The 25,679-nt window shown below is 38.6% G+C and overlaps 1 protein-coding gene across 2 annotated transcripts in view; it reads left to right on the forward strand.

Moving 5' to 3' along the window:
* The first annotated feature begins 1,648 nt into the window (after positions 1-1,648).
* LOC110837069 (arrestin domain-containing protein 17) overlaps positions 1,649-25,679 on the forward strand; it is a 259,629-nt gene continuing 235,598 nt past the window's right edge. For both annotated transcript variants that reach the window (XM_087340943.1, XM_087340944.1), the window contains exon 1: positions 1,649-2,011. The gene's annotated coding sequence lies outside the window, so the exon portion shown is untranslated. The remainder of the gene's footprint in view (positions 2,012-25,679) is intronic.

Consider the following 25,679-nt stretch of genomic DNA (forward strand, 5'->3'; position numbering starts at 1 on the left):
TGATAAATTATCGAGACGACATAAAGGCAGAATTCGGAGAAAATACGTCACAAATATCATGACATCGCAGCGTGTTACAGCATTTTGTACCTGGAGATCTTTCTTGGTCTTCCTTCGTATTCTAGAGGTCTCCGATTAAAATCTCATACAGGAGACTTGCTTTCGTAGCCTGACAGAATTCGTACGAGAATGAAAAATATTTTCCCCGTAATGGAGCTAAAATGCAGTGACAGTATTGTTTAAAACGTGAGGTAGAGAACTGACATTGTCAAACAATAGGTTGTCTTCCATTGGAATGGGACTGCCGAACAACATATGTATACAGTGCCAAGTTCAAATGTAAATATGACGCAGACGTGTCGCAATGTTTTAATGCGATTTCGCAAGAAGACGTTTCTTTATTTCCACAATGACTGGCGTCACCATAATTCAACAGGTTATATTAGAAATGTAAATATTAAGAGTGGATATGTGGAATTTACGTGTTTAGAAAGAGGGTGTGCAAATAAGCAATCGTAGAATATTTCAGTGAACTATCCCAACATTCTCCTGGACGGAATGGTGATGAGCATAAGGAATCTGTCAAGGTATCAGATGTATGAGGCCTAAATTCGATAAGTGTTCGTACACATCTTCTGCTGATCCAAACTAATTTGCCTGGAATATGATCCTTATGTGTTACTTTATTATCAACCTGTATTATTATTATCGTAATAATAACTTGTCTTACTACATCACTTCTCGTATTTTAAATGTCGAAATATGACCTTATAATCTATTTGCTGTAATGGTAGTGACAACTTAACGTTCCATTGTTTTAACGTCGTTGGAAAATTGGAAAAAAATTATAACGTCGCTTGATCAGATGATAATCTGTAATATCACTTGTGTAACGTTTCCGAAGTTTAGTTATTAAAAATAATATGTAGGCCTGCTTTTATCTGGCCTACTTACATGATATATTATTATTTCCGATATTAGTTTATATTACATGTATTTTTAATTTATAAAGGTTTGTACACTGAGTGGAGTGTCCGAACGTTAGTTAGGTTAATTATAATTGAAATATCCGGGCAGTTATATACATAGTTGGAGATAACACCTTACAAACTCGACTTGCGATATTTTTTACAGGTCTCCCAACGATAAAATAACATGAGATGTTTTAGATCCTCAGTATCTAATTTATTCAAGGATTAATGGTATTTATGCGTTGAAAGAAATATGTGTTAATGATGCGGTAGTCAGGGCACATTGTAAATAGATCGGGCTTTAGCCGGAGTGGAATAAAAGGAATTGGGGCTTGGGTGGGTCCGGGTGACATATTTGAAGATAAAAGACACTCGGATTGCGTCTGGTCATATGGTCCACGTATCAGGTCGGGTAAAATTCTAAAATGTTTTCCCATGCAGATCCCTAATCCATACAGCATTTGTTTTTGTTACCCAAACTTTGTAATAATGTGCAATACTGTAACCATTAAATATGATGGCTATCTGTTTACTAAAGTTTTTTTCTACCAGACAGTGAAAGAGACAATTCCCATCATCCTTCATTGCAGCTTTTTGATCGGTTAAGAAGTGATTACGTCAAACGTACTGACATTCCTTCCTAAGAAGCTTTAAAGATAACGTGCATATCACTGTATATTTTCGAACATGCCCTGTAGAGAGAGTACAGTGTCTCCACGGGTCTTGCGTTCGGGAATATTTTCGTAACATCACCCGAATTATGCCGAATGAAGGACAGGTAGTATGCTTTCGTAGAGGGAAGCGTGTGCAAGTGGCCTTGATAAGAAGTTCTTAAAAGTTATTATATTCGGAAAATGTGCGTGAAACTGGTAAGAGATCTGTGTTATCGTGTGATATTATATTGTGTGTTGTGTGTGTGAATTATTTTGTGTCGGGAAAAAAGCTAAAGACGCAGTACCAAGTCAATTCTGTAACCTCAATTGTGGAAGGGGTGGCTACGTGACTTTCCACTGTCAGAGAATGGCGGACAGCTCTTGCAGGTGAGGCAAGTTATAAAATTAATCATATAAATCGGCATGATGTAGATTTATATAAGGGGAACATGAATTTAGTCTCAGTTTATTAGTAATATGATATTTTCAGTCCTGAAGTGTCTGAATGTTTCAACAGAAGACGTATAGTGACTGTGTGTCCACGTATATACCCAGTGCTGCCAAATGGGTACGTAATAAACCTGCTTTGGGGAAGCAACTACTTTGCACGGTTTAACAGATTAGACGTAAAATGTAGGCCTATTAAAATTAATTCAGTTTAAAATATTAATAAAGTTTTATGTTATTAATATTTATATGTTTCTTCAGGCGGGGTACCTGCATGCTCTGTGTCATCCACTTAACATGTATCTTTCTAGAAGCAACAAAATACATGTACATCACATACAGCAGTTAAATTACATTTAAAGGCATTATGTATGACATCCTCGAATTTCATTTTAGGAAGCAGGGAGGGTTTGTTAGGTCATTGGAGGAGAAATGTAGCTCAGTCAGTGTAATGACTAGCTACGGACTGGACGACCGGTGTTCGATCCCCGACGGGGGCAGAGAATTTTTCCTCTAGCCTCTGCGTCCAGACCGGTTCTGGGGCTCACCCAGCCTCCTATCCGATGGGTACCGCGGTCCTTTCCCGGGGGTAAAGCTGACCACTCATCTCCATCTAGTGCCGAGGTCAAGAATGAGTAGGAGCTATACCGCGTATAGTGGGACAGCTTACTTTTACTTTTGACTAAGATTATATTAATTTTGGACTTATCGCATAATCATTCTCTTTTAATGTGGCATAGTATATATATATATATATATATATATATATATATATATATATATATATATATAAGAGCGGTTAGAACGCTGGCGTTGTAATCCTAACAGTAACAGTAAATATGTAGGCCTGCTTGGAGGACTACATGCGTGGAATTATTATCCAAAGCACTCCAGTTAAGGGTCTGCAACCTTTTCGGATTTCGATCTAGAAAGGGAGTGTGCGTTGGCCAGTTCGTTTTAATTTGACTACAGAAGGGTAAAGTCGTCTCTGTGACTGAGTGTCACGCGATGAATGTCAAAATCCTTACAGAGTTGTCAACTTCGAGCTCTTGCCATTTTACGTCATCGAAATGAATCGCCAGTCGAACGATGTACAGCCCATAGCCTATCACTACGCAGTCACGCTACTCACAGTGACTCAGCTATACCTCGTCATTTAAATTATACCATAGTAAATAATTTTCTATCCGAGAAGCTATGATAGGGTATAAGGTTATCCAGCATATAGAATTAAAAGATATCAGGTAATTTTATAGAATGCACTTTGCTTGCTGGCTTTTGAAGTTTAGCGTTCTTCTACACAAGTCTACGTCTTCTGAGTGGTCTCTTTTCTATTAATTGTTTCCTGTTGGAAGAACCATGATTCGCCTTCCCTCACTTTCTTCATAATTCGGCTTGGCCTGTGTGTTCTGTAATTTCAGGTTACGTGTTTATATTCACTCATGATCTCTTCTCGGTGCAGATATTTAAATCAGCTCTTTGTGATGAAGCACACACGGTCTAATTGGGTCCTATTGCCTTCACCAACTTATTGCGTATAAAATGTGCAAAAGCCTTGGACAGAGTTCATCAAAGAAGGGAAGCTGGCGGACGGGCCTAGTCTGTGTACCTGAGGTTGCACGGCGAGTGCATTTCTTTTGTTTGGGCGTTCAGTCCGATAAGCTCCTCGGTGCAGTCAGCATTATACTATCGCATAAGTGATTCGCTCCTAGCCTTACCCTTGAAAATTCCACCGGCCAAAAACTACTGCGCCGACTATACAGCCAGTAGAATTTGAGGTTCTCGCGAAGTTGTCTGCCTTCTGGGTTGTTACAGCGCCCAGTAGTCTGGTAGATGTTTACCAAAGAACCTATGAAACTTTGGTGAAGTCCTACCACCCTGAATTCTACAGTAATTCTTGTAAGAATATGTGTCAGTAATAAGGCACTGTTATTTTTATTTCCACGATAAATGGCGAGGAATCTGATGACGCGAAATTATGGGAAATTGAGGTTGTTTGCTCGCGTCTTCTGACATCATGTTTTGATTCATTGCCACAGTAACATACATCGCAACTCACCTGTTTATTACTTAATATCTGAGCGAATTACACTGCGTCTTGCACACAGCTGGGTCTTTCAGGAAACCTGGTGGCAAGAATTAATACACATTGACCAGCGCCGCGTATAAAAGATAAACGTTTGTGATTGTACACCCTCATCTGAATGATCTTGGACGACATTCTAATAAGTTTATTTCTATGGAATTTAGTAACATAGAAAATGTCTGATAACTAAACCAACAAATGGGTCTGATACTAGAGAATGCTTGAGGCCCCATATTGATATATTTATTTATTTTTCATAAATATGTGGCTTACATATATATTTTTAATTGATTTATAGAAGTAGGTTTGTGTGTGGAATTACTTTCTTGGCTGATCTCAGAGGTCGTGCGTTATAAAGGACCCCATATACGTTGATACTAGTTGTGAGGTATGTAGCACAACCGAGTGTCATGATGCAAATTGCAGTTTGTCTGGGGAGTAACACTGATTAAGTTCAGTTTTACCAGACGCCCTGGGTGGAGAACGTGGCTACTGGACAGCTGCTACTTCAACAGCATCTCTGATGAGTGTGTTCTCTTATTCGATTCTTAGTCTTATTAAAGTAAATATTCGTTATTTATACGTAAACAATTGTGTAAATCTCAACTATATGTATGTATTTTCAGATAGCATAGGTCAGAATTTTTCTATGCTGTAGACTCTCCCGAGTAGAATTTTCATATAGTAATAAAATACTACCTACAATATAACACTTTGTTCCCTTTCCTCTATTTTTACAGCAAAATAGAAATTTCTCGTTACTGGTGCACCTAAGTTTGAATTTTTAACATTTCGTACATGAATACCTAGACCTATTTTATTCTTTTGACGTAAATACGTCTATATTGAAGGGTCATTCGGCAAAAAAGTTTTACGAAAAAGTGTAACCTGGTTACCTAGGAAACGTCATCTGTTTACTCGGCATTGTTGTTACCTATAAAACATTTCATTACATTACATTACTTTACATTCAGCTACCACAGACCCATCCTAAGCGTAACTAATTCAAGTTGAATAAGCAAAGTTTTAATCAAACCTTACTCAATTGTAAAGCATGTATAAAGGAAATATTTAGAATAAAGCCAATATATAAACTTCCTTTCCGTAAAGACGTATTTACGTCTAATTCTCCGGAACCGTGGTTCCACTATCACTTTTTGTTGAATTTATTCTCGGACGTGGTTCTTGAACGGGTTTATACACTTTTATAAAGTTAATTCTGTTATAATTCATTAGTTAAAACTATTGAGACCATAACAAAGCTTAAACATTTCCATACTGCTAGATTTTAGGACAGGCGAACGTTTCGTCGTAGGAATTTAAATATAGGGCCAGAAGTGGTTGTCTGTAACGTTTAAGCTTCAAGACTCCTAAATTGCATTATGCCAACGGCGATGTACAAGTCTGTTATGTTTAGAAATACGTACTAGCACCTCTCTGTGACCTCGTTCCGTAAAGATATTTTACCTCTCAACAGCACTTTCCTCTTTTACCGGCATTCCGAACCACAATCGCTGAGTCACTGAGAGAGACTCAGGTTGACGACCATTTTCGTCTCTATTTAAGACGAGAAAAGGAGAATAAAATAGTTCCTCTTTACAAACAGTTTATTGTAAGTTTGGTTGATGTTTGGATCCACAGAGATAAGAAAACACAGTGACGAATGTGATGCAGCGTGCATGTTATCTAAGAGTGGCCAATGGATTCAAAGGGCCGGATCCTTTATAGAAGCAGCTAGTAACCCCCACACACAGGCCACAACCACCCTTATTTCTAATAAGTACGTGGCCTATAGATGGCTTCTTTCTTTTACCCTCACATCAGATACGAGCGTCATTGTTAGGCGGGGTCCATGGTGGAGTCAGAATGCAGTAATCCAACAGTGTCTGTGGATGAAGTATGCAAGGGGATGATTGCTTTTGGGCTGCATTGTTCCGTGCGGTCAAAAAAGCATGAGGGGTGTGGGAGGGAGTGAAAAGATGATGGACAAAAGACTTAGAAAATAATGGGAAGCTTTCTGTCTGCCCCATCCCCTTTTAGAAACTTGAGTAAACAGCGCTCATCTCGCATGCTATCAATCTCCCACCCTCTGGACCGCGCAATTCAATTTAGGACGGCTTTGCGTGTGCTTGCGGTGGAGTTTTCTGGTTTAAGAGGGAGGAACTGTACACCCCCTTCTCTGATCAAACGAGGTAGAGGTGTGTGGTAACGTGGTGGGGTTGGAGCGCTTATCTGATTCACTGGCTGCTCTAATATTAGGCCACTAGAGTAAAAGATTATTGCAACAAAAATATGTCATTCCTCACAGAGACCCGTTCATTCCCAGTTTAAAAAACTATACTCCCCCGAGGGGGAATTACTCGGTTGGGGGACCTAACACATTATGTTTAGATGATTCAAAACACTGTGTCTTCGAATCTTATTGTCGTACCTCTAAATCATCTGACAGATGCTGTATTCACTACTGAGGTTTTGAAGTGTCAGTGTAACACAGGCATATCTGGAATTTAATTTTGTTGGGCATGGGAAGGGATTTTTAAATCCAGTCAAGGAAAATTTTGTTTCGTTGTTTTGCGTATGAACAATTTTGCCGTTGTTTTAGTCCCTTCATCATTAAATATTTATTTTGCGGCTAAATTTTATCATAAACACTCAGTATTACAGAGTCTTATATACGCCAGAGAGGGGGAGGGTTAATTTGTAGATTGTATTTAAATGTAATCGTGTGCAATGATATTTAATAATATTGAATTACTGGCGGACGAGTGAGTAATGAATGGAATGTACTGAAGGCTTTTCGTGTCTGGTTGTGGGGCAGACTTTCTGAAACGTGGAGTTCCGTGTTATAGAGACAATGCTGATCCATCCAGGCAGACTTAAAATCTTCAAGATTTTAATTTACTATTCTAAAAATGAATAAAAGTAGAGACAGAGGAAAGTAGAACGCGGAGAGAAGGCTGTTTTTCTCAGTGAGAGTGAGATTTTGGTGCGTATAAACCTATATCATTTTAATTGGTGACTTTTATGTTTTAAGCCATAAATACGTGAGATTTGGACTTTGGAATGCCTTCATTTGAGGAATCAGGGTTCTTGCGATTTCATTACAAGCCGATTTGGCTGAAGGCTGAACTTCTTTTTCGCTCCCTCGGGGTAGATAGAGTACTTAAGTGATGGTTAGCCTGACTCCACCATAAACGAATCACGCTGTTTTCAATGAAAAGAACTGCATTGTAACAGGAAAGGGGCCTGTAATTTAGCCGCCTCTGTTCTCATATGTCGGCACGTGTACAGTGGTTTACCACCATGGCAACGCCTCTGGGCTGTGCTGCATCAGGTAGCAGAACCGACCACACTTTTAGGCTCGAATAGGCCTATTTGTATCGCGGGAACCAGTACAGTGCTGATCACGAAATACAGTATATGTGTCAGAAAAACCCTCAACTAACACAAGACCAAAATTATGTATACATTTCTCATCACCCTCGCTCGTGCTACATGCCCCGCTTATCTCATCATCCTTGATGTGATTTGTCTTAATAATGTCTGGTGAAAAGTGTGAGCTATGTAGCTCCTCATTATTCATCTTTTTCCAGCCTCCTTTCACTTAATCACTTTGAGGTCTCCAGAGCACCCTGTTCGCAAACACTCTTAATCTATGTTATAGCTTTAATGCGAAGAAATAAGTTCTACACCCGTACAAAACAACAAATAAAGTTATAATAATGTGTATTTTACTCTTTATGGGTTTGGATAGCAGACGAGAAGACAAAGATTCTGAACTCCATGTTAGCAAACATTTCCCGAATTTAATCTGCTTTTAATTTCTTCTTAATGCAATTTTGATTTGTCACTGGTACGCCAAAATGTTTCTAATTTACTGCATTTTCGAAGGATTTATTTCAGGTAGTGAAATCACTGTGTTTAGTATTGTTTGCGTGCATATTATAAATACAATGTTCGGACATCACGACTTTAAATGGATTTCGGAGTTTTCCATTGTAACAAGAGTATCATTTCATAAAAGTTCCTTAAACGTGACACGCAGGCCGAGTGGATTATCGAATTATTTGAAAGACGAATTGAAGGGGAAGTACGGATGTCACAGACGCTGATCGTGCATAACCGCTCTGCTTTTATGCGTAAGCGTATTGAACATCTAGGAAATAAACCACACTCTTTTCAAGTTTTATTCAGATTTCATTAACTTATCGACTGAATTTGGATCGTTGTTCTAGCTTCCCCCTTTACGTGGATTTCGACATTCGTGATGATGGATGATGGTACGTCATAATTAAATGTGGTTTAACAGGTGTGGCGGTTTTATGTAACCAGGCCCACTTACAGTCGAAAATCCGTGGACCGTAGTAGCTCTGAGGCAATTACACAGAGTGTTCCATTCACAGTTTTTCGGGCGAATTACATGGCGGTGATTAGCAGCGACATGCTATTCTGTTGTCTAGTTCGACAACAATTTTTAATTCGTTATCCAGCATTAATCTACTGCTCTTATAACAGCCAGTATCTGCCATGCTTTACTACGAGTGCCATACGCGAAAAAATTAAAATTACGTTCTGATTATAGCTGCTCTGGCAACTAGAAAGCGCCTATGGTGGGCTCTGGCGGAGTCTGTGTTTCACAGTTAATGAACAGAGTGAAGAAATTTTGTACTTTCAGTGCGATTTGCGAAGATAATGTTACTATAAATCGTTATCTCGCCATTGGTCCATAATCATTTACAACCGTCCCACGAGGTGTGCGATACTCCTGACCAAGCATCACATTACCATAACATCTGTCCTATCAGGGGCTTCATCTTTGACCCGACATTTACTTGGTTTGGTAGTAAACGTAATCTCAGTTTTAAAGCGTTTGCGTAATCAGAAAGTTTATTTAATGATTTCTTTACTGATAAAAGCCTTTTTCTTCTGTACCATACTTGAAACTTTGAAGACGTTTCCTAGACGAAACATGCCAACATACCTACGGGCACAATCTTCCCTGCATGCATCCATATAGTGCATCTTCGGCAAAGACCATGCACTCAATGTGGCTTGATCTTAACTAACCATTCAGTTTTTATTACCGTAGCAAATTCTGTTGCTAGTACATCTTATCTTTCCTTAATAACTTTTATTTTCAATACTGAATGTTATTCGCTTCGAAAATTCTATTTCTCGGTATTGAACTAATTTACTAATTTTTTTTTTCAAATTATGAGACTGGGTTTCCCGACTGTTTAACTGATAAACAGACGAAAGTTGGCCATTCTTGAATTCCGTCTGTGTAATTGGATGTAAGCAAAGAAGGATCTTTTTATCAGCTATAATTTAGCTCATCATTATCCACTGACACTCCAGTGACAAAAAGTATGAGGGGAGATCTTTATATAAGTTATGCAGTAAAAACCGGATTGCTGACAGCTTGCTACTTATTGCTCCCAAGAAATGTCTCATCATTCCGCCATATAGCGAGTACAGTCCTCGGCATAAGTAGATCAACTTTGTGTCTGATTTGTCAGCAAACTGTCATCACACGTGGGATTTGAGGTTTTCACGGCGGTGAGTCCGAAGATGTCTGTCTTCTGGGTTGTAGAAGTTTGCCGATGATGATGGAGGCAGCGAGGACCTCTGAAACGTCGGTAAACTTCTACCAGACTACACGGCAAAACAATCCAGAAGACAGACGTCTGTATTCTAGCTGCCTTGAGAACCTGACATCTTTCTTGTTCAAACGTTCTTCACTATTGACAGTCACACCACGTATTAACGGACACTGGCTCCAAGCTGTGATGCTGTTAAGTGATCGGCTAACGTTGTTGTCCTGTTCGCCGACTTTGCCAACATTTAATTTTTAAGTTTTGTGATCTTTGTTCTATTATGGAAATGAAGTGAAAAATGTCGCACCTCTGGCCGTGTATCGATAAGAAAACTAAAACTACTTTCATGTTTATGTCTCAGTGCTGTTAGATAAATGTTATTGATGGCCATGACTTGCGATTTAGCGTGGGTTTGTTAGACATCAAATGCTAATGATAACGCACAGCTATCCGTAGTAAGTGGGTCTCGGAGAATCGCACCCACGACTTTTTGAATACAATGAAATTTGTGTAGGTGGGCTTTGCGCATGTTGGAGGCGCGAAATGGATCTGATCGGACAAGTGAAATTCTTCCACTCTTCGATATCGGTGATTCCAGAACATAATCTTTAGATCATCATCTCGGGAAGTTATTTTTCTTAGTTTTTGTTTTGCGTTTTGTGCACTGTGTAGATGTGCATAAAATGAAATCATATTGGAAGGTTCATGGCTGTCAATTCTCTTATTTAATTTTTATAACTATTTTACAAATTTTATATTGAAATTAAATTAGATGCTGTCGTTGATGGATCCCAAACTTGGAAAAACAGACAAAGGAAGCTAATTAAAAAAATTAGGAAGGGTAATATGAAATGAGATATTAAATTATCTTTTACATATTACGGGCTATGATAATTATTGTAATAGGCATAGGTTATACTTAGAGTAATCAGGATGTCCCGGATTCTAATCCAGGCCCGGAGACCTCGTATACTGACTGTTCTTTTGTGGTTTCCCATACCCCGTTTAGGAAAATTGTGGGATGTCTTTAATTAGGCCACGACATCTTCCTTCCACATTAATAAATTTGTTACTTATCAAATTGTCATCTCATCTGACGGTATATATTCTGAGCGACTGAGAGTGGCTTTATATAAACCATAAAATAAAGTTGAAGATAAATTTGCCCCAGACGTTAATTAAGCACCAGTCCATGAAGGCTTATGAGGTAGTGGAGGTAAAGCTATTTTATTCCTAATTTAGATATTGGACAGTGAATGTTGTGACGTGCACGTATAACTGAGAGTTTATCTAAGCTCTTACTTTGTCTTAAGATCTCTCGTATAGGCCTGTGCAATCGAAAGACTGGGACAGACTGTGAACCGATACAATCCGTCCTACCGTGGACAAACGACAGAGGTAATTAGCCTCATAATCTGGCTAATGTACTTTTTGCTTCAGATTTGTGTTGGTGAAAACGGCCAATGATTGTATGGATTACGTTGTATTAAAGCAGGGTTTCTGCGTTCATCGTCCCTTTTTGACCGCGTCTTTCAGAAATTTGTCTCGGGGCTCATTTCCAGAATTGTTTGTGTTAGTCGCTTGGTTTCCTGTTTGCCGACATGTTCGCGGTGCGATATCCCGATAATACTCTGTAATCAAGATTGATATCATTATTTTTCTCACGTTTAGATGTGTGCGGACTAGTGTTTTTTTTAACATACGAGTAAAAAGGATTTGTTTTTCACTGCGTACATGTTACAAAGGCCTGTATTTTAAAAGTGTCACGACTTTACTTTTGAACCCGACTATATATCTTAAGTTACGTGACGTAAGATTACAGAAGGGCATCTTCGTACGTCGTATATAAAATAGTTGTCTAAATTGCTCTCATTTTCTGCTCGTCCATTGTCTTTCTCGCCGCAGCTGTTGCGAGTTTGCGGCAACGCTATTTAGCATAGTGGAGTATGTAATATGCATAAAGAGGAGAGGCAAGGAGGGATAGATAAAGACGGGAAAGGAGAGCGAGAGAGAAAATTCATATATAAGAAAACTTGTCGTTAATGTCGTTATGTGCCTAACGCGTCAACTTACGTCACTGACTTATAAATAGAATAGAGCGCGGCGTAGGAAACTAGCAAGGCTTTATGGCTAATGGCTAATGGCTAATGGCTAATGGTATGCCTACTGACTGAGTGGGGACAGATGTTATTGGGGGGTGGGTCTCGCGATTATTCTGTAATTAGGGACTTCTACTTTATGGTCCTAGATGGTATGGGGTGGGGGGTGGGGTAGAATGGTGGTACGGAAAGAGGTAAATACTGGCGGTTGGGCGGTGAAGGCAATAATCACAGACTAGGATCTTTCCAGCATCCTTGGTGCAGTTCTTTGGACAGAACGTCAAGGAAAGAACCACCGGCGTAAGAAAATGCTAGTAATCGAGCCCTAGCTATTTAAGGCCAGGTGCTTTATCGAAGATTTTGTCCTGTGGCAGATGCTCACAACGTAATTCTTGATCTCGAGATTTCTGGTGATTGGAATGCTGAGTTTCTGCTCCTGCAGAACTGCGAAAATATTGAACCTAGGCCACGGGATTAAAAGTAGGTCTGCTGCCAAATATCGATAACATCGGAGCCATCGAATGAAATGTCGATAGTCAACCTGCTCAGAATACAACCACTCCTACAGTTTATGTTCTGTTTTCAGTTTGAAATTCGTGCCAAGGCTTCTATTTTAATACCGAAAGATTAATCGAATATTTTTGAAATAGGTTAAATATATGTGAGAGATATTTCGGAGTTCTCAATATCGATCTGCTGAGATTGTTTGAACTAGGATTCGTATTTCAGTCTCACTTCCTCTCGTACGTGCGTTCTGACCTTCATACAAACTAATGCTTTACAATCACCGTAATTAGGCCGACAAAGGTCACGAATGTCACTTGATTGGAGAGTGGATTGCTGTAAGTGCATTCCATGTTCGTTTCTTGTAGTGATTAAGAATGTTCGTGTTTGTGTTCAGTTTATACATTCACGTTGTGTGAGTCAATAAAGAGATTCCTACATAAAAACCTTGAACTCTGGACCCCTGTATTAAATGGCAGACTTAGCTGCCAAACATGGGCGTTGGTTCTTCTAAGTCAGTACTGAAATGTCACGTGTTGATCTAGAAAGCCGTTTTCGTGTTATTTCGTGGCCGAGTAGTTTACGTCATTGTCAGTATAGTAAGTTACTAATTTCAGTGATATTTTTAATTTCATTATTTTATATTTTACTTAAAACGCGCGTAGGAAAGGATTGCAAATTTTAGCAGCAATTTTAGCAGTAATGCCACAAGTGAAGAGATCAGTTTCGCTGGTATAGATAGGTAAAGGTATTAAAATTAATTTTAAATGAATAAGGTAGGAGGATGTGAACTGCATTTGATGGGCCGTAGAGTGTAACTGACGTCTTAGTATTTTGAACACGGTAATGAATTCCCGGGTTTTGTAGAAGGCGGGAAATTTTCTGGTGAGCTGAGCGACTGTCGGCGTTTAAAAAAGGACTGTGATTCGTGGAGTTAGTTACTTGCAATTAGTATTTTTCTCTCAGAAGACATGAACGTTTCTCACAGGAGCGGTTCTAACAAATTTCACCCTAATTTGCGATTGCCCGGTTAAACAGCGACACGCACGACTTTCTTGTAGCCATAAACGTGGCGGGTTGAACTTTCAATATAAAGTTTGTATTCAGTCTGTAAAACGTGTTACTTTGGTTCAAGTAGAAACACTATCAGTCAAGGGGCAAAATTAACTGGCATATTCAGAGTTCGGCTGAGCATTCAAACTGAAAGAATGAATTTCTCGATTTTAAACCGTATCGGAAATCTGCCTAATTTATAATTTTTTATGAGTGATGGTTAGTTGTGTTTAGTTTGTCATAATTTCGAATTAATATTTTCCACCCAGGACGAAAATTCTCGACGTGTGATAGTGAACTATGCATGTCACCTCTCTCTGCTTGTTCCTCGTCTTTGTTTTACTCCTCCACACACACATGCTGAATACACTACAGCTTGGTGGTCAGTGTTACATCATTGGGTATATTTTGTGAATTTGACACGTGGTATGTGATAGGCGTATTTAATATAGTATTTTTTTCTTAATTAACATTTAACTTCATAATATTCATTTCTTATAGGCAGCGTTTCGCGATCCTTATGAGTTTTATTTTATTTTATTTTGCCTTATATTAATTGCAGAATACGAAATGAATAGAGACAAAATTATTGCCGGTGTCTGTATTTTGCTTAACTGTCAAAGTAATTTTTATCAAAAAAAAATTTGTTTTTTTGTTAACTTTCAGTTTGTGTTTGTAAACCTGCGCCCTATATACGGCCCTGATTTAAGCTAAATAGTGCTCCAGTTATTATTATTAGTGTTCTGTCTGACGACAGGTCCATATATTATGAACAGGATCCTTCCATCCTCTTCAGGTTGTCAGGGCCCTGCTCATACATATATACGTTGTTGGCAGAGATGATCAGAAGTGGTTTGCCATTGCCTTCTTCTGTGTGTGTGAGTGGAGTAATTGTTGAGATGCCACGGAGAAACCGGGGAAGCCCCCCGGAGGAAAACTCCGTGGTGCCTAGACCACGGCCTTGCCCAACACAAGTTATAAATCTGAACACCACCGGGAATTGAACCAGGGGACCCCAGGATTACAAGGCTAGTGTTCTGACCGCTAGACCACCGTGGCAGTAGTGCTCCAGTATTCACATTTATATAGGCCAATCGTTTGAGTGTTATGCTTCAATTTCTGAAAATAAAAATCTTTTATACACACGCCGGTGTTCTGAAATTTGGGACCAAGTGTTAAAATTCATTTTGAAAACTGAGATGAGTTAATTGCGTCCCAAGCGGTGTGCTGCTGTGTGACAAACCAGGTTAAACTAACCTAGCGATGACCTGATGACGGGTCTGAGGCAGTCCTGACGTAATGAATGACCTTGAATTAATTTAAGTTGCTTACTGTGAGTTCAACAGCTGGAGAATGTGGAGCATTTCAAGTACTTGGGAAGCATAGTCACGACGGACGCCCTATGCACCAAGGAAGTAAAAGCAAGGATGGCCATGGCCAAGGCAGCTTTCGTCAAGAAGTGGATACTTCTCACTAGCAAGTTGGGCTTGGAGATGAAGAAGAAACTAGTGAAGTGTTACGTATGGAGCAGAGACTTGGACACTCAGGAAGAAGGAACAGAAATACCTGGAGAGTTTTGAAATGTGGTGTTGGAGAAGAATAGAGAAGATCAGGTGGACAGATCGAGTGACCAACGAAGAATTATTGAGGAGAGTCAACGAGCAAAGAAACATTCTGCAGGCGATTACACGAAGGAAAGCTAACTGGCTGGGACATATTATGAGAAGGAATGGATTACTGAGTGATATCACCGAAGGCCAGGTTGAAGGAAAGAGAGGACTGGGAAGAAGACTGATACAGCTAACCGACGACCTTAAACAAGGAAAGAAGATGACGTTCCAGGAATTAAAGCGAGAAGCCGAGAATAGGGACAACTGGAGAGCTCTGTTTGGGCAGAGCAATGGACCTGTCGTAAGACAGAACACTTAATAAAAAAAATACTGTGAGTTCACCGGTCGTGCCGACCTGCTGTGACAGTGCAAACGGGACAAAAACAGAGAAACATCCCTTCCGATAATTGTCCACCCCTTAAGGGGCAGAGACGAGTCAGGTTAGTCACATGTAGGTCTGTATTGACCAATTCCTCTACTGTTTAATGTTTCTACTTCAGCTGCAGTGGTAAAATTATGGGAGCTGGTAAGGGTGTGGAAGGAAGTGCGCCTGACCTATGTTAAGGTATGTTCCAGTCTTTGTTTGGAATTACTGAGGAAGATCCGGGACCTTCCTAGTACGAAGCATTTTACTGTTACGTTGAGTTTGTCGTCAGGTTTCAAGTTCCATGTTGCCATATTTCCATTAAATATTGCTTTTATTGGAAGTTAAAATTAATGTATACACCATTCGTTATAATTTTTACTAGCCAGTAATTAAAATGACACCATCAAGTCGCAACAAGCAAATATCATGGTAATGACATTTGAACAGACGTGCGAACCTATTCAATTACATGGTGAGTTGACTGCATCGGTGATTTGTGGCTGCCAGTACATTAAATAAATCAAACTAAAGATCTAATTGAACTTAACTAAATTTTTGAAGTATTATTAAAGCTGGAGACTGTTCGTATTACACAGTTTACCCATTAATATCCTCGAACCGTGAATGTAGGACGACTACGGATGTATTGTTATTATTAAATCGAATTATTATTCAGGTATTCATTTTAATTACTATGTTACTGGTGTCTCAATTTTGCTATCTGATTTATAAGAGATCTTGGTGTTATGTTAGATAATAAATTGTATTTCTGTTGTCATGCTTGTTTTGCATGTAGTCAGACAGTAAGGACGACGTTAGGGCTTATTATATACAGTTTATTTTCTTTACAGAGTCTTCTTGTTTTTATATGCTTTAATCAGTTCAAGGTTTGAGTTTGCCTTGGTCCTATTAAACATTTTTAAATCGACTGACTACAATAAAATATATAGCATAGAAAACAAATCTGCAAGTTTGTGCTGTTACACTAATTTCATAGTTTGGAAGTTTACGTAATTATGATTTAATTTTGAATTGTGTAAATTTTAGCACACCTTACTACTCGAGACATCTCAACTTTCTTACTAATGTTTGCATGGGTGATTTAAGCACTGTAGTTATTCGTGTGCCTAAATGTAAGTAAGAGATTTTTATTTTAACTTAAGCACTACGCCAAGACATAAACGTTCAATTGGATACGTCATTACTGCAAAAAGTACAGATTTGTCGACATTTTAAGCAAGAAAGATGTTTCCTTTGAGAACATCTTACCGAGATGAGAAAGCGTTTGGATTAATTACATCTATTTAGTTTTGTTTTCACTTGTTTTAGTTTAATGCTTCATATGTATTTATTTATAACTGTTGCCAGGGTCTTTTTTGTTGGAAAATACTCTAAGAAAGGAATTTAATTTATATAAATAATTTTTCTTTCCTTGCATAAAGAATAAAAGACTAAAGGTATTTGAATTTAACAAAAAAAATTTCACGAAGAAGGGAATTGTTTATACACAAGCTTACGAAATGTTCGTAATGGGAGTTTCCAGTGTACGCGGAATGGTCATTATCCTGTCGGTCCGGGACACTCCGGCTTCCTTAACGACTGCTATAGTCTCCAATTTTACGATCCAACCATTCCACCTCTTTACAGCCCCAGTCGAAATGTATGAGGAGTCAACATGGTTTCAGACTTATAGTATATGCCAAATAAAAACAATAGAACAAAAAAGAGTTTCATATTTTATTGTGAAGTTATACTATAACGTAACGCGCTCTCTGTTTAGTGCTGGTGACTTAGAAATTTCAGGGGTAAAAAGATTTATGAGCAAACGACTTTAGGAGCTCAAATGTTTCGAGAGCTAGAAGAAGGAATGGAGGAGAAAGGGCGACCTGAAAAAAGGCAGTCGAGTTAGAAGAACGATTGTAAAAATGGACGGAGGAAGCGATAAAGTTAAAACATGCGTATATGGGGGCTGTTCTCTTCGAAGATGAGGGAAAAAAAAAAGAAACGAAAAGAAAAGAAAAGAGAAGAGAGGGTTCACCAATCGGCCTGCATGTGTGGCGCTGAGATCTGGGTGGCTGGCCGCTACTACAACATCCATGTCACTGGGAATATTTCATAGTCGTAATTCTGTAACGACTTTACGCAGGCCAGTGTGAAATGAAAGACAAGGCACTTTTCTTCTTCATTTGTTTGCAGCAAGTTACTGTCTGTGATTCAGCAGACGAAAGGTTTTACATCACTTTGTGCTGAAAATCTCTGTCCATGTAGTTTTATAAGAAAAATGTTGTGAACTACAATAAAAAATAAACATTGAAAAAAGACTTGTCCCTTGAATGTGGTAGCCAGACTAAAGAGTGAGTTGAGCCTTGCATTAATCGCCCAGTGTCTCTGGAAGCTGCTTCTAATAGTCTTTCTGCTAAGATGCAGCCTGATTGGTTTTGCGTATAGAAAGTTTGGATGAACTGTCAGATCTCTAGGAAAATAATATGTGAATATATTGGCAACTCGTGACTGATAACACAATTGGCGATGCTGTTTCGTGGTTTTATGTTACATGTTAAGTTGTTTTGTAGAGGGTTTCTCACCAATATCTCTAGTATGTTTTGTATTCCTATCCGAGTTAGTCTACACGTCGGCCAGATGTATTCAGAAATTACGTCTGAATTTAAAATCAGAGACAGTGTTTCAAAATAGTACAGACAACTTCGAGTGGATGTTTTAGAGTTGTGGTCAATTTTTGAAACCAAAAATAGTGTGATTCTTAAAAACTGCATGACATGAATTGCAGGATATAAATGTTAAACCTTGCCCATCAGGACTCTTTCATCATCTAAATTCTGTTTGTAATTAACAAACATTGTCCTCGCTCATTATCCCAGGCATGCGCCACAGCTGGTCACTGCCCTGTGGAACATCGTGATCGTCGAAATGTTCCCGTCATCCCGTTAAGTAATCTTGTTAAAGAGTAATTACAAGCTGTAACGTCGAGACGTTGCGGACAATGGCGGGATGTTTATACTAAATTACACACTTTAATCACATAGCTCGTTTTAAAATATTGCATCTTGGGTATCCAAAGTACGTATGGGGACTCCACTCGGTTTGCTGTTGCAAACGTAGGCTAACTTCATAGAGTCGATTTGCCAGCTTAGTCAAACATAAAGCACTGTGTAGACACGTAGGAACATTGAGCCTTCTGCGTGATTTCATAGACTCTATAGATGTTATGCCACGCAATGAAAGATTTTGTCCAAATTAAAACAAATACGCTCATCATGTTACTATTAACTGATTACAGATCACTTATAGGTTTGGATTGACCGTGAGTTGTATATTTGTTCAGTTGGATTTTATGAAAATTGACATTGAAATGCCACTAGAGTGGGACACACAGATGGCAGGCATCATCCTGTAAGGTGATTATGCTTTTCGATCAGCAACTAAATGTATGTGTCTGAAGTAATCAGGCCTAATCTGCCAGACAGTTTCCTTCTTTTCTGTTGGAAAAACATTTCCGAGATTACATATGAATAATGAATGAATGTTATTATTATCAACTGTGATTATTTCTCAGTACGTAATGTCAGTCTTAAAATATTTGTAAACTACAATTGACACACAGTTTATTACTGTGTTTTGACTATACTTTGTGAATGAAAGGTTGTTAGCCTTCCACTCGACTGCTAACAGAAAGAGGTAATTCATTATGCAAGACTTTAATTTTAGTTATTGGATTTACATATGAAATAAGAAGACTGTAAGATGTAAATTTGCACATATTTTAAGGCTGTTTAAAGCAAATACAGCTTACTGTGGGCGAAATAAAATGAATGCAATTTCTTTCAAAATATTAGACTTGAATGCATGCTGATTTCGTATAATTGATACAATTTTTAACAGCCACGTAAACCCAAGCCTGTACGTGTTCTACATATCTTTGTGTTCGACTCATGTTTGTTGCTTTTATACAGTGAAATTTGTTAATGTGATTGACAGCGCCTTGTGTTGTGTAACCCTCGCCTTTCTAATACTGGATGATGACTGTAAAAGTTGTAAGTTATTAATATGAAGTATAACGTTACAAGAAAAAGCAAACTAATACCTTCCTCATCAATCAAGCAGAAAACAAAATAAACGAATGCTTCTTAGAGGACATGTGTAAGAACAGTTTTATTTTAGTTTACGGCATTAATATGCTTAAATTGACTGCGCGTGAAGTGTTGTGGTAACGTTGTATTGTCCCGAATGACGTATATAACAAAATTGTGTCTGGAGGTCGAAGAATATTATAATATGGCTTTTTCATCATTGTTTTATGGCCGTAAACAGAATACTACGATGCTGTTTTCAATATTTTCGGACAGGTTTTGTGGTAGTAGTGTTTTAACCAGCACATTTATAGATCCTTTGCATGCAAGATAAAATATTGGACAACACAATACGAATAGGAGATTCCTGCAACTGTTAACCTTTGATCAGAATGCAGTAGTCTCTGTCTGAACAACCGATTAATGTATGCTCTGGCCTGCTCATTATTCTTCTCGTATTCGTGTCTTCGAGGAATCAGCAGAGCAACACAGCAGTTGATTCCATGGCCTCGTTTGATAAAATCCCGACAACGAGATTGATCTAAACGGAATTTACTCATAAATTGTGAATGATTGCTTCAACATAATTGATTTCTAATTTTGCTTTATATTATGTCATAGGTCAGGCCCAAGAAAGCAAAGAGGGGGTGGAAATGAATGGGGCACGTTAGCTTCTGGTCTATGCCGATGACGCTAATTTATTGAGCGAAAATATAAATACTTCAGAGAGAAACACAGAAGCTCCATTAGATGCTGGTAAGCACGTTATTTATCGTCACCAGACTACAGAAAAATAATTGTATAAAGGTAGCCAGTGTATCCTCTGGAAAAAGTGTTTAAGTTCAGGTATTTGGGAACAACGCTAAGAAACCAGATGTGCATTCGCGAGAAAATTAAGAGCAGACTGAATTCAGGTATTGCTTGCTACCGTTTATAGACCTAAAAAAACTCTCAGTCATACTTTATTGAATATTTTATATTATATTGGTGGAGATTAACCACTGCCATGACCATTCACGGGGGTCCGCAGTGGCCGCGCGGTCGCTGGGACCGTGGGTTCGAATCCCACTCATACCATGGATGTTTGTCTTCGTTTTTCTGTGTTGTGCTGTCCTGTGTACAGGTAGAGGCCTTGCGACGGGCCGATCCCTCGTCCAAGGAGTCCTACCGAATGTCTATAGATCGAGCCAACGAAAAGTTGGGACCCGCAGTGCTCAGGCACTTGAAGAACGGGTCGTTCCCAGTATCCCAGTATCCAGTATGACCATTCACGGAACAGTTAATGACATGTTGACTTACATCACTGTCATTTTGAAACGTAGCTCTGTCTGCTCAGCCGCGATGCCTCAACTCCCTCGCCGCTACTGCACTCAATTTACTTGATTGTAAAAGTAAAGCAAGCCATCCGTTCTGCGCTGATGTCTCCTGCAGATCAAAAGAGAGAGAAGCAAACATTTCTGCATAAGGCTCAATTAGGCAGATGACTGCAGAACAGGAATCCATCTTGTATGGGCTCATTATGTGTGTATACAACCCCACCCCTCACTTGTAAACTAAAAGTCAGTGAAAGGGGGTTGAAAGCTTCCATTTTTGGCATATTTTTTGTTTGAGAATTGTTCGTGGTTTTCTTGTTTTGTCAAGTCGGAAACCACCAAGAACCTTGGCTAGAATGTATAAAACCAGTGATTAAAATGTAAACTGCGTGTTAGAATACTCGTTATTGTTATGATCAAAGAAGCAAACGAAGTGACATTTGTAATTGCATGGAGAATTACCATAAAATAGATGTAACTCTATCTATCTCACTTAAGGAACTCAAGTTGCTAAATTACAGTGATGAAATATCTCGTTGGTTAAAGAATTTCAAGAGCGTAACTTTACGCTCTGTAAGTTTACGCTATGTAAGTTGGAAAAAAGAAATGACAGCGTAAATACATTAATTCACGGGTGTCAGGGGGGAAGGGTATAAGTCATAAAATAATATTACACGATTTACACACAAAGCCAAGCTTGAAGTGACAGTTTTGCCAAATTACAGTATGAAATACTGAAATAGCAGTAATACTTCTGTTCTAATATTTTATTTATAGAGAAATCCCTTCACCCTGGTACAGGAAAAGTATCTACTCTTGCTTTAATCTACGTTTAGCTACATAACGCAGACTTAATAGCGAAGTAAATTTCTCAGTAACCGAGAAAATTCGAACTTGATTTATACTCCTTTACTGGTAGACCGAACTTCGGAGTCCAGTGGTTAGCACTCTTGTATCGTGTTCCAAGGAGACTTGTTGTCCTGACAGGTTTTTCGTGGTTTTCCTCAAGGAAAGATCAGTGGTACCACCTTAAATTAGGCCACAACTTCTAGTTTTCACATCCTCTCGAATTCATTATTCATTAATCATTCTATCACGTGACGTTGTATAGCGTGAGTTACTGACAACGCCGTTAAATAAACCAGAAACAAATAAATAATTCTGGTAGTTGTACCGCTAGAGCCGTGAAATGTAGGTTAGGATGAAGATGGACATGGAACTTGGTTTAAGAAATCACAACAGCATAGAGATGTTTAAATACCTTACAATTCGATCACTGATAATCAAGATGAAAAAGGGAAGACAACATTAAAATTTATCTTAACATTGAAGTATGTTGTGATAACATGGTTTTGATTGGAATAGTTTAGAATGGTATTGGTGGTGTATATTTGGATTGTAATAACAGGAAGTTACTTATTTAAATTACAAGATGTGAAGGTGTCACGGTGAAGGAATGAGGAGAAGTCTTCTCTTGCAGATAGCTCTGTCAGTGAGGCATGGATTTGCAGTATGTTAGAGACTGTTTCTGCTTCCATTGTCACCGAGTGATGCCAAGACACTCACCGAGATGATACAGATCCATTACATACTGACACAGCTGATGCCCGAAAAGGCTTCATTGCCGACTTTGGTCTTCTTAAACTTCCAAATGTGTGAAGCACAACACAGGACCACAGTCTCAGAACAAACAAGACTGTTGCATAAATAGAAGGTCAGAGGTTGGCATTCCTGCATACTGTCGGCCTTTGTGAATTGACGTCTGTGTTTTCTTAACCTTCAATTCTTCTTTCTAAGAATGGTGCTGGCACAAAATATTCTAAGAATTTGCAAAATAGACAAAAAGGGGATTGTTGTAATTAATGATAAAGACAATGATAAATGTATTGTATTTTAATTTCCGAGAAGGAAAAATCGCGAATATCAGTAATCGGATGCCAAACAATGCTGATTTGCTGTTTTCATATCAGAGGAATCTGTCCATTACACCTTTTCCTTAGCCCGTCTGTAATACAGGTGCTTATTATATTACTTCAACTACGGCGCCAGCGAAAGTGGTACGGTAAGATCTCAGCTTAGATCCGGCGGTGTCTGATATTAAATATACAAGATTATTAACCCTTTGAAGCCAAAGCTCGTGTGATTAATATTTAAAACGCCAGTCCATACCTCAAAGAAAACATAACTTTTCCGTATCACAGATGAGCTGGTCAATGCTGTTTAAGAAAATAATTGCCGTTGCACTGATAATCATACGAAACCCATAAATACACTCTGTGGAAAAAGAAACAAGAAAAAGCTCAGAGTAATTCATTATTAAAGCCGGTGGTATATATAATACTTGTAATTTACTTAAAGACGGTGTCAGTATTTTACAGAATCGAGTCGTCCATATAGTTAACACTCGGCTTTACTGGGTTATTTGCAAGTGGAACAGAATTAATTGGTCTGTGCAATGTAAGGGCTCTGATTTCTCAACTTAAATCGGCTTCATCCCCTCTGCCCTCTCTTTCGCCGCCAACGTCTCATTTTGTTCATGAGTATTCGGTTATCATTGCAACGATAATGCCCAGGTGCTATCATGCTCATTCATTTATTAACAGACAGGTACACAAACCACCAAAAAGTTATTTTACCTGACACGCAGTGTGCTGATTCGAACATTTATTCCGAAACATTTTAAATTTAAATCGCTCCACAAATCATTACAAAGTGTTGCTTCTTGTCTGAAAGTTTAGATTGTTCACTATAGCTGTTGATTACGAGATTATAGGGTCTTTAGACAAGAAGAACAACTTGCCTCGGGCCGAAAACAGCGATTATGGCACATAAATTATTGTCCTCCTCGTTCGAAAGTATATGCTGGGGTTAGCTGTCGACTTGTGGTAATAAAATGAAAGCATTAGATCCTCAGTATTGTACTACGCAGCTTGAATGCACACACGGTTCGAAATCTTTCAACTTGGTCTCATGTGTGCTTGGGCTGAAATTAAACTTACTTAACTTAAAGACACTTTTTCTAGATTATGTAATTGAGCGTCTAAACTATTGCTTTCTTTTTAGAGAAAGAAGTACGTCATTTCTCTTTTAACCAGTTTTAACCCTTTGGAGCGTAAGCTCATCTATACAGGGTGATTCAAAAGGTTAGGACCAAACTGAAGGAGCGTATAGAGGGACTCAGAGAGAATAACTTTCGAATAGGAATCCACGTCCTCCGAAGTTATCCTGAGTTAGTCGAGGCCATTGAAGGTAGGGAGATCTGATAACATACCGCTGGAATAATCGTACTTTGCTATTCTCCTACTAGCTTAATTTTGAATCACACGTATCACTCCAGATTCTACAGAGGTCCCTGGGCTGTTTATATTGTGTTTGTGAGTTGATAGTGACTGGTGTCTTAAAACAAAATTAAGCTAGGAGGAGAATAGCAAAGTACGATTATTTCAGCGGTATGTTATCAGACTTCCCTACCTTCAATGGCCTCGACTGACTCTGGATAACTTCGGAGGACATGGAATCCTATTCGAAAGTTGTTCTCTCTGAGTCCCTCTATACGCTCCTTCAGTTTGGCCCTAACCTTTTGAATCACTCTGTATATTAATATTTATAAACCTAGCTCCTTTCTGAAATAAAACAATAGTTCTCTATTACAATACTGTTTTTATCTTTGTTTAAGCAAATAATACATTTTGTAATCAAAATACAAGTAGTTATGGTTGTTAAAACAGGTGATACACGTAGTTGGAACACAACTGGTATTTAAAAGGTGAATAAATTTACAAGATCGAGTTACTAATGAAAATTGTTAGTTCTGACATGTTTCACCCGAGAATCCATTTAGAGTATCAACAGCTACTTCCCAAACCTTTTGAAAACTGCTGGTAACTGTAGGCCTACTAACCACGTGCTTTAACACTCAATAATTCTACATTTAGCCCTCCGTGTTACGTGGGTCGAGCCGCTGAAGTATAATTGAAGAAACAATCTTGTAGATAGCTTGCGAATTATTTATATTAATTTGTAGGCGCCATAGGATGATGGTTAGTTCGGACGCTGTTGGTTTATGATATCGGGATTATTTTTAATTTTACTATCTCTCATTAGTTTTGCTTAAACTGATATAGGAGTTGAAATGTTATAAGCCTAAGTGTGTTACCATTAAGCACGTTTAAAAATGCGTATTTATATCAGGCACAGACAATGAAACCACGGCTCACCGTAGACCAACAACGGAAATCAGGCCAGTGGACATAAAAGCTAAGTACTCAATTTAGATAATACACCAACTCTTGCACAATTAAACGTTCAGTGTGGTATTACACGAAGTATGGTTTTATAAAGTGCAACCTTTTATGCTTTATAACAAACCATCGTCTTACGAATTTTATGATTTAATATGAATTAATCTGTTTGCCACTGATGATGAGCTCTTGAGGTCGAAACGCGTTTGGCGCTAAGTGTCTTTTTAAGTGTAAACAGTTTTGTTTGAATGCATGATTTTATAGATTTTCATTAACTTTAACCACACGAAAGGCCAAGCTGTTCTTTTATTTGACTCTGAACACGTGCTTAAAGATCGAATCTCTGTAATCTGTAGGGATTGTGACACTAATCGAACAAAACCGGTATAGCCTGAAAATGGCGATCTCGTTGGTTGTTGTGCCGTGTAGTATTTTAGCTGCATGTCGAAGTTTTGGAAGAACATAATGTTTCCATCTGCAGCGCTGACCCGGGGTAAAGCAGCGTGACGTGTGAACCTGATCACTGCCATCTTGTAGTTGTTGAAATGTGGAATGTGTGGAGATTTATCTTCCTGTTGTCTTTAAATCTTCGATACAGGGACAACGTTACGATGTTGTCACTGTTTGTAGCGGTATTATTAGGTACCACT

The sequence above is a fragment of the Zootermopsis nevadensis genome, unplaced genomic scaffold (genome assembly GCF_977971745.1).
Source record: "Zootermopsis nevadensis isolate Lab colony 2312 unplaced genomic scaffold, Znev_1.0 Znev_ptg000061l, whole genome shotgun sequence".
NCBI classification, from domain to species: Eukaryota; Metazoa; Arthropoda; class Insecta; order Blattodea; family Termopsidae; genus Zootermopsis; species Zootermopsis nevadensis.